The sequence below is a fragment of the Giraffa tippelskirchi genome, chromosome 8 (genome assembly GCF_054371585.1).
Source record: "Giraffa tippelskirchi isolate mGirTip1 chromosome 8, T2T-mGirTip1v1.2.pri, whole genome shotgun sequence".
In the NCBI taxonomy this organism is placed as follows: domain Eukaryota; kingdom Metazoa; phylum Chordata; class Mammalia; order Artiodactyla; family Giraffidae; genus Giraffa; species Giraffa tippelskirchi.
Window position 1 is genome coordinate 11,261,156 of NC_137282.1, and position 7,820 is coordinate 11,268,975.

General features: G+C 48.6%; 1 long non-coding RNA gene across 1 annotated transcript; it reads right to left on the minus strand.

Moving 5' to 3' along the window:
• Positions 1-633: 633 nt before the first annotated feature.
• LOC145517048 (uncharacterized) lies at positions 634-5,724 on the minus strand. The gene is made up of 4 exons (XR_014061955.1): positions 5,591-5,724; positions 5,288-5,517; positions 2,796-2,912; positions 634-1,300 (listed from the first exon to the last, which is right to left on the minus strand). It is a non-coding gene; the product is annotated as an uncharacterized LOC145517048 (long non-coding RNA).
• Between the last annotated feature and the right edge of the window lie 2,096 nt (positions 5,725-7,820).

A 7,820-nucleotide genomic window follows, 5' to 3' on the forward strand; every position in this document is an offset into this window, starting at 1 on the left:
GCTGAGATTGATGTGCAGCCTGAGAAACATGAACCCTGGGCTTTGGGAGCAGCTTGAGGTCAAGTCAGGATTTGTTTCTGTCCTGCTTTTCAAAGCTTTGTTTTCCTATGAACCATCCATACTAACCACTCAGCATTGCTGGGCCCTGGAGAACCGGGGGTGGGCAACTTCCAGGAGATTCATTCAGGATGGACATTCATTAGCTCTGAAGACAGCTGGGGCTTTTCCTAAAAGGGCTGAGGACAGCTGGAAATTCCCAGATTAATCATTGACCAGACCAGGATACTGCCACCCCACCAAATCCCACCCCATCCTGAGGGTTGCTCTAACCCAAATAAATCATAAATGTGTACAGCTCAACAGTGATTCTATTCAGAGTTACTGCCACCCACTTCTAAAGTCCAGGCCAACTTAAAGTAACCCAAGACTTCCACTTCTCTTCAAGGGGCTGCTCCACGTCCTCAGAGGCAATTAAATCACGGAACCTGTGTAAATAAAACTTTGCTGGAATGCTATTTTGAGACATGGTGAAAGCCTTTCCAGTGAATTGAGTCTTCATTCTGACCATCACAGATAAATGAAGAACGGTTCTTTAACATACTAATGATAACAACAACTATTTGATATGTTTCCTTTGCAAAGCATTTAGTTTCCGCCAGATAACTTCACATGAATCACCTCTTTTATTTTCAGAATCATATCGCAAGGCAGGACATGCGTTATTATTGACATTAAGCAAATAAACTGAGACTTTTTGGCAGTTAACAGGCTTACCTTGGGTAACAGAACTGATGGGTGTTGGATATAAGATTAAGACAGACTGCAAGTCCAATACTTTTTCCAATCCATCCCACTGTGTCTACAAAAAATCTTACCCTCTCTTAAAAGCTTTGAATTTTATAAATTGTTGAAGTGCTTATTGTTTTATTTGATGGAAATGAAGTACAGCTAACACTTGCTGAGTCATGGCTGAGCCGAGGCATTGTACTATCAAGTGCTCCACGTGAACGTCCTCGTTTATGAGGTGGTCATTATTATCCCCATTGTGGCAAAGAAAGTGAGCACAGAGAGGTTTCTGCAACTTGCCCAAACCCCACAGCTAGTAAGTAGCTGCGATTTGAAAATTGCGTGCTCTAGAGCCTCGCACCTGCATCCTTCTGTGGAGATAGGCAGGTGTATAACTTCTCGTGTTGTTTTTTGAAGAACCACAGGTCCAGTTGCTGGAGACAGAGCCGTCCACATTGCCAAGATGTTTGGCATCGTTTGGGTCCATGGGGATCATTTCATCTATGAGGCCAATCTAGAACCAATAGAAATAACCGATAAACGATAGAAATAAACCAAACACTCTGCTGTGAGACGGGGTTCCTTTATTCTTTCTTTTCAGGCTGTACTACGTGGCTCGTGGGATTGTGGTTTCCCAGTCAGGGATTGAACCTGTGAGCCCTGCAGCGGAAGTGCAGAGTCTTAACCACTGGACCCCCAGGGAAGTCCCTCAGGGTTTTCTTCACAATGGCGCCGCTATCGCTCCTATTTTCAGTACTAAAAACACGAAGTTCCTTCTCCCTTGTGTCCCTTATCCAGTCAATGAACAGGAATTCCTATTTCGTGGTTGTGTGTGTATCTAGAACTTGCTTCTCTCTCTTCTTTTCTTCTCTCCACACACACTGTCCAGTCGAATAAGTAGACAGTAGCCCCTCCAGCTTCAGACACTTCCCACAATATAGTCTATACCCTAAAAGCATAGCTATCTTCATGTGTCCCGACACATGGCACCCCACTGTCTATCACAAGCTCTCTGGTTTACATCTTCCATGGTCTAGATCCTCCATTTTCTGGCCATTTTTTTTTTTTTTTATCATGGCATGGATCCTAGTTTCCTGACCAGGGATTGAACTCACAACCACTGCATTGGAAGCGTGGAGTTTTAACCACTGGACCCCCAGGGAAGTCCTAGACAGCCATTTTCCTAACAATTTTCTGTCTCTTCCTTCTCCTCTTGCCAAGTGAGTCTCCTCACAGTCCCCAGCCCACATCCACATGTCCATCTTCCCCTCTTGTGACTTCCTTGTTATTCTCCTCATCTTGTTACTGCTCTTCTCTCGTGTTTAGATCCCAGTCTGGACATCCCACCTGTCTATGGCGTCTCCTCAGGCTATTCCTCCTTCTTGGATTCCTGTTGTTCCCACAGAAGGTGCCACGAAGTTCAGTGTTTACTTTTGTTTTCTCATTGTCTCACTTTTTATCTCCTCCACTAGACTGTGGTTTCTCGGGTCAAGGACTCTGTCCTACTTTTTTTTCATGATCCTTACTGGGCAAAACATAGTACTGGACTCAGAGACGGTGCTCGTTTGGCGGACTGATCTCGCTTGGTGGAGGGACCTGGCACCAGACCAGACGGCACATGAGCACGAGCTGATTTAGTGGCTCTGATGAGCAACCTAGTGGCCTTGCCCAACACAGGTTAATTCTCCAACACTAGATGCCAGCATCAAATTTATGGAAGGTCAGGAAATCACAAGCTGGCCAACTCGTTTTCTGTAGTAGAGTTGTTGTTTGCCCAACTTGAGCAGTTGAGGAACCCATCTTTTCTGATGCCTTTCCCAGTGGGCTCTTCGTTAAAGAGGTATAATGACTGGGCGGGGGGTGGGGGGGTGGGGGGTGGTCAAGTGAGTTGTCCAAGTGAAAGACCACAGCAAGTAGACTCTGATTTATAATCTCCAAAGTAATACATTCAAGAATGGAAAGTAGCTCAAGGCTAATGTTTTAGAATAAATCATGAGACAGTTTTTTACCAGCAGAGAAGTCATTGGATGTTGTGCAGCCTTGTTCAGCATCAGCATGTTTAATGGCCATTCATCCAAGTTCAAGTTGCCTCAGGCAGATTTCACAGGGACCAATACTTTGGAAATCTGATAGCAGAAAGAATCAAGTTAGTATATATGGACACATTTGGAAACTATGTCATGCTTTCCAAACTGTGCTCTCAAGCTCCATCTTAAGAGTTGAATCCTTCTGAGCTGGAAAGAGTGCCAAAGGTTATCTGGTTGGAAGAGGTAGGACATGTCTGGAATACTACTAACACACTTTTCATTTTTGTGTTTCATGGGTTGATCTATCCCTTCACTTTCCCATTTTCTCAGAGATATAAGCTTATCTTCAGACTTCGACAGCATGAATGCAAAAAAAAAAAGGTAATATGCTGGTTTCCCCAACCCCAAATGGGTATTTTGTAGGCATAATAGTGGTAAAAACTAGGTTTTGTTGAGAGAGAAATAAGATTTTCTAAATTTATTTAGCTCCCATTTAGCATAACTTGCTAAAGAGCCAAGCTTGTAGCTAGGACTCTGATCCTGGAACTGCTTCCATGCAGGTGAGAACTGGTTTTGCCAGTGACAACTAGGGTTTCCCAGGTAGCGCTAGTGGTAAAGAACCTGCTTGCCAAAGCAGGTAGACCCAAAAGACCCAGGTTCCATCCCTGGGTTGGGAAGATCCCCTGGAGGAGAAAATGGCAAACCACTCCAGTGTTCTTGCCTGGAAAGTTCCATGGACAGAAGAGCCTGGCGGGCTGCAGTCCATGGGACTGCAAAGACAACTAGCCTAAGAGGTTTGAATTGTAGAGGCAGGAAGCCTACCCATTTCTGGTCCCAAGGGACCATGAGAAGAGAGAAGACAGAGGCTGGAGAGACATTCAGCTTGATTTTCTGTCTCTGGGCTGCCCGGAGCGGGAAGTGTGTTAGATGCTTGTTGTTGTTGTTCAGCCGCTAAGTTGTGCCCAATGCTTTGCCACCCCATGGACTGCAGCACCCCAGGCTTCCTTGGCCTTCACTGTCTCTTGGAATCTGCCCCAACACATGTCCACTGAGTTGGTGAGGCCATCCAACCATCTCATCAACACAAAGCCTCTCCCTCGTTTCAGACTGCATGAAACACAGGCTCCCCACACCCATGTGGGAGTGGCCACATCAGAGTAAACTCAGCAGTACTCTGTGGTCAGACAGTGGAAGGGCTAGCATTTAGCTTTCCTGAGCTACCCTCAGTTCCTGTGTGGTGTGGAAAGAACTTGGAATCTCCTGGGTGACCCTGGAGGGGGGAGGCACAGATGCTGGGTGGAACCTGGCTAGAGAATATACCAGAGAGGAAAGACCATGGTGGGGGCGAGATGGCGCTGTGGGCTAGGGGTTGCAGAATGAACGGCCTGGGCCCTGACCTCCCAGTTAGAGCCAGGGGCTCAGCACCAAGGGAGACCCAGGGGCCCACAGCTCCAGGGGCAACCCAGGGGCTCAAGGCACCAATGGAGACCCCAGGCCAAACCAGGGGATAAAGGAGGCAGGGTTCCAGTTCAGTCAAGACAGAAAATGAACCACCAGCTACGCAACCCAGCAACAAACACTGGCCTGAAGCCAGGGAATGGGACAAACAGAACTTCAGTGGTCAACAGTCCGGGGAGCCGCCCAGACCAGCCACTCTGTAGCAGACACGATGAGGATCCAGGAAACACCGTGTGGACTCGAGCCTGCTCCCCTCCGCCCCCGAGAACACAGTGAGTCCCACTCCACACTCAGGCAGAGACTGAATTATCTACAGAAAACTGCTCTCAACTGTGGAACTGGGCTGAGATTACAGGGCTGGAGTAAACCCGGTACCCCACCTCACAGTGGGACAGGGGCTCATTGAAAAGCTCCTAGCATTTCGTCAAATCTTCTATACTGGACTCAGGACGGGGGGCACTTTGGTGACTTTGCTCCCCAACATGAGCTTCTCCGTCGAGTGTAGGAAAAGGCTCACAGGACTCTTGGGACCAGGTGAAGCATTTATTACGGTCTCCATTGTACATGGTGCAGAATCCAAGGTCCAGGGATGAAATGTCTCATCCACAGTCAAGAGGCATAGGGTAAAAAACTGCAAGAGGGGGGACTTCCCTGGTGGTCTAGTGGCTAAGACCCTGTGCTCCCAATGCAGGGGGCCTGGGTTCGATTCCTGGTCAGAGAACTTGATCCTATATGCTGCAACTAAAGATCCCACAGGCTGTAATGAAGACTGAAGATCCTGCGTGCCACAACCAAGACACAATGCAGCCAAATAAATAAATAAAAATAAATATTGAAACACACACACACACAGGAGTTAGACCTTTTGGCCCCAGCTCCCCACTCCTCTCTCAGGGCTGTGAGCCCCTCCTAGGAATGGGACAGGGGTGCCCATGCACTTGGGTGGGGGGAGCCCCTGTGAAAGGTGTTTATGCTCAGAAACAGGCTTCAGTTTCCCGTTCTGGTCCTGGTCATACCTTCAGTCTTCATTCAGGGGAATCTTCTGGCTGGAGAAGTCCCTTTGGTATATTTGCACCCGGCAGGGGCATGGGTGTGGCCAAAGTCTACCCTCTGCTCATGATGCCAAATGTTCCGGTCGGCACCCAGCTAACAGGATAGTGATGGAACAAAGCGTTTCCGTCTCTCTCATTTCTCCCAAGTATCTCTTAAAATTGAAACCTCTGCATTGGCTGCAGTTTTCATCCATCTGCAAAAACACATTAGAAAAAGAAAGAGGTTGGCAGCTGACTTCAGGTTTTTCCCCCCAGAGAGTTACTTACCTGACTTTAACCAGATGCTGTGTATCAGCCTGTCTCTCCCCTCCGCACTCAGCGGGCAAAAGACACAAGAAATACAAGGAATGCTTGTTACGCTCTGCACTCTCTCCCCCTCTCTTTCTCTTTCTCTCTTTCCCTTTTCTTTTTTTCTTCCCCAGGACCGGATATACAAGTTCCAGAAGAGGAATATACATCCCCAGAGTCTGAAATCAAATCTGGAATTCATATCCTCTGTAAATGTACTTTATTAAAAGCAGGAATCAAGAAAGGTTTTGGAATTATTATATTGGAGAGCTTGATTGTGTAGAGAGGACTTGGAATTAGGGATAATTTTAGACATGCTTTGCAGGCAGCCTGCTCCTTGGATGAATGGAAACACTGGGTACTTTGGCATCAATCTTATCCCAGAGGTCTTAAAACCAGCCCCTAGACTGTGTTACCAACACGAGAAGGAAAACAGGAGACTGCAGTAAGACACGTTCGTCTATGATTACGCAATCGAGTGAACTGACAGTGTTGTAGGGACACAGAGTAGGTCACATTTTCAGACATCAGGCTGTCAGTTGGGAGGTAATGTTAGTAAAGTCGGCTTGCTGACATTTCATGGTGTCGGTGCAGCCCCAGACCACGGATATGGGTGGAAGCCATGAGTGTGTGTCTGTGTGTATGGACATGTATATGAAGAAGCTGAAAGGATTAGTGGAGGTCCAGAATCGGAGCCAGTGGAGACTGTGAGGGGCGAAAGTGGGGCAACCCCCATGAAATTCATCTCCGCCCCCACCCTCTGCCCCCCACCCACGCCCCAGACATGCTGGTGGCCTGTACTCCTGACTCTTCCCTGGACGGGAACCAGGGACTTGCCCATTGTTCCCAGAAGGCCCAGACCATTTTCTATCAGTTAACTGTCTCTGAACTATTTTTCTCCCTCGGTTTGGAATCACAACCTTCTGAATATCATGGCAAGCTCACGGTATTTCTCTGATGAAAACCGCCATTTCACAGGGGTCAGCCAACTCAATGGCAGGAGCATGGTGACTATGGGATTTGCATTCTGGTAATAAAAGACGAGCCAAGCCCTCCAACCTGTCAGAGAAAGGTGGGAGCCCCTGGAGACCCAGGAGGAGATTTTAGACTCTCAGAGGCCCTGGAAGCACAGAGAGAAAGTCAGTGTTTCTGAGCTCTTATGAAGGAAAGCTATTGCTCTGTTAGGTGGAAGGCTTCTCACATGGCTCAGATGGTAAAGAATCTGCCTGCAATGCAGGAGACCTGGGTTCGATCCCTGGATCGGGAAGATCCCCTGGAGAAGGGAATGGATACACACTCCAGTATCCTTACCTGGAGAATTCCACGGACAGAGGAACCCGGCAGGCTACAGTCCATGGGGGTCCCAAAGAGTTGGACACGACTGAGCAACTAACACTTTCACTTTCAGAGGAAAAAGGTTGGAATGCTGAATGGATGCTTGGGGCGGGGGGGGGGTGGGGGGTGGGGGCGGTGCGCAGGGGATGCTGCTAGCTGGCTCTCTGCCACTATCTCACTCCATCACCTACACCGCCTGCTCTTCATTCACATCCAGCATGTCCCCTGTTCCTTTATATAGAAAGTCCTCTCTCTTGGAACAGGCAGGAAAGTACAGTGAACATTTGGGTGGCTAAGGTCCTTAACTTTTCACGTTGGCTGCCTTTCCAAGACTTTTGAGTTATTGTCTTAATTACAGCAGCCCCGCAGCTCCCAGGAGAAACAGCAGTGGACTCCTCTTCCCTGGCTCTTGGACTGATTGGGGTTTCACCCGCCCCTTTCTCTTTCCCTCCGCGGGGTCCTGGCCTCCGGAGACAGACAGCGTGGGCCTGGAGCCTCTGCTCTCAGCATCTCTGCAGGAAGAGTGGCCGCTCTGATTCCATGCTTCCTGCTGGCCTCTGACACCCCCTCCGGGGAGGTGGTTTGTAATGTTTGTCCTGTAAACTCTTAGGTAACTGTTCTGTTCCACCCGGGGAGGTCACATGGCTCAGAGAGAAAAGCTGTGTTTTTCTTGTGGATATCTAAGGACACTGAGCCGGGGCCAGGCAGCCACGCCGCCAGAACCCCCAGTCTGAACAGAGAGCTCTGTTCGGGGAGCCAAGGGGAAATGACGCTCCCGGACAAGGGTCAAGTGCAAATCACCGTGCCGCAGAAGCCCTGGGCCTGGGACACGCATCTGTCTTCCTAGACTTCCCTGCAGTAACGCCCCCTTTTC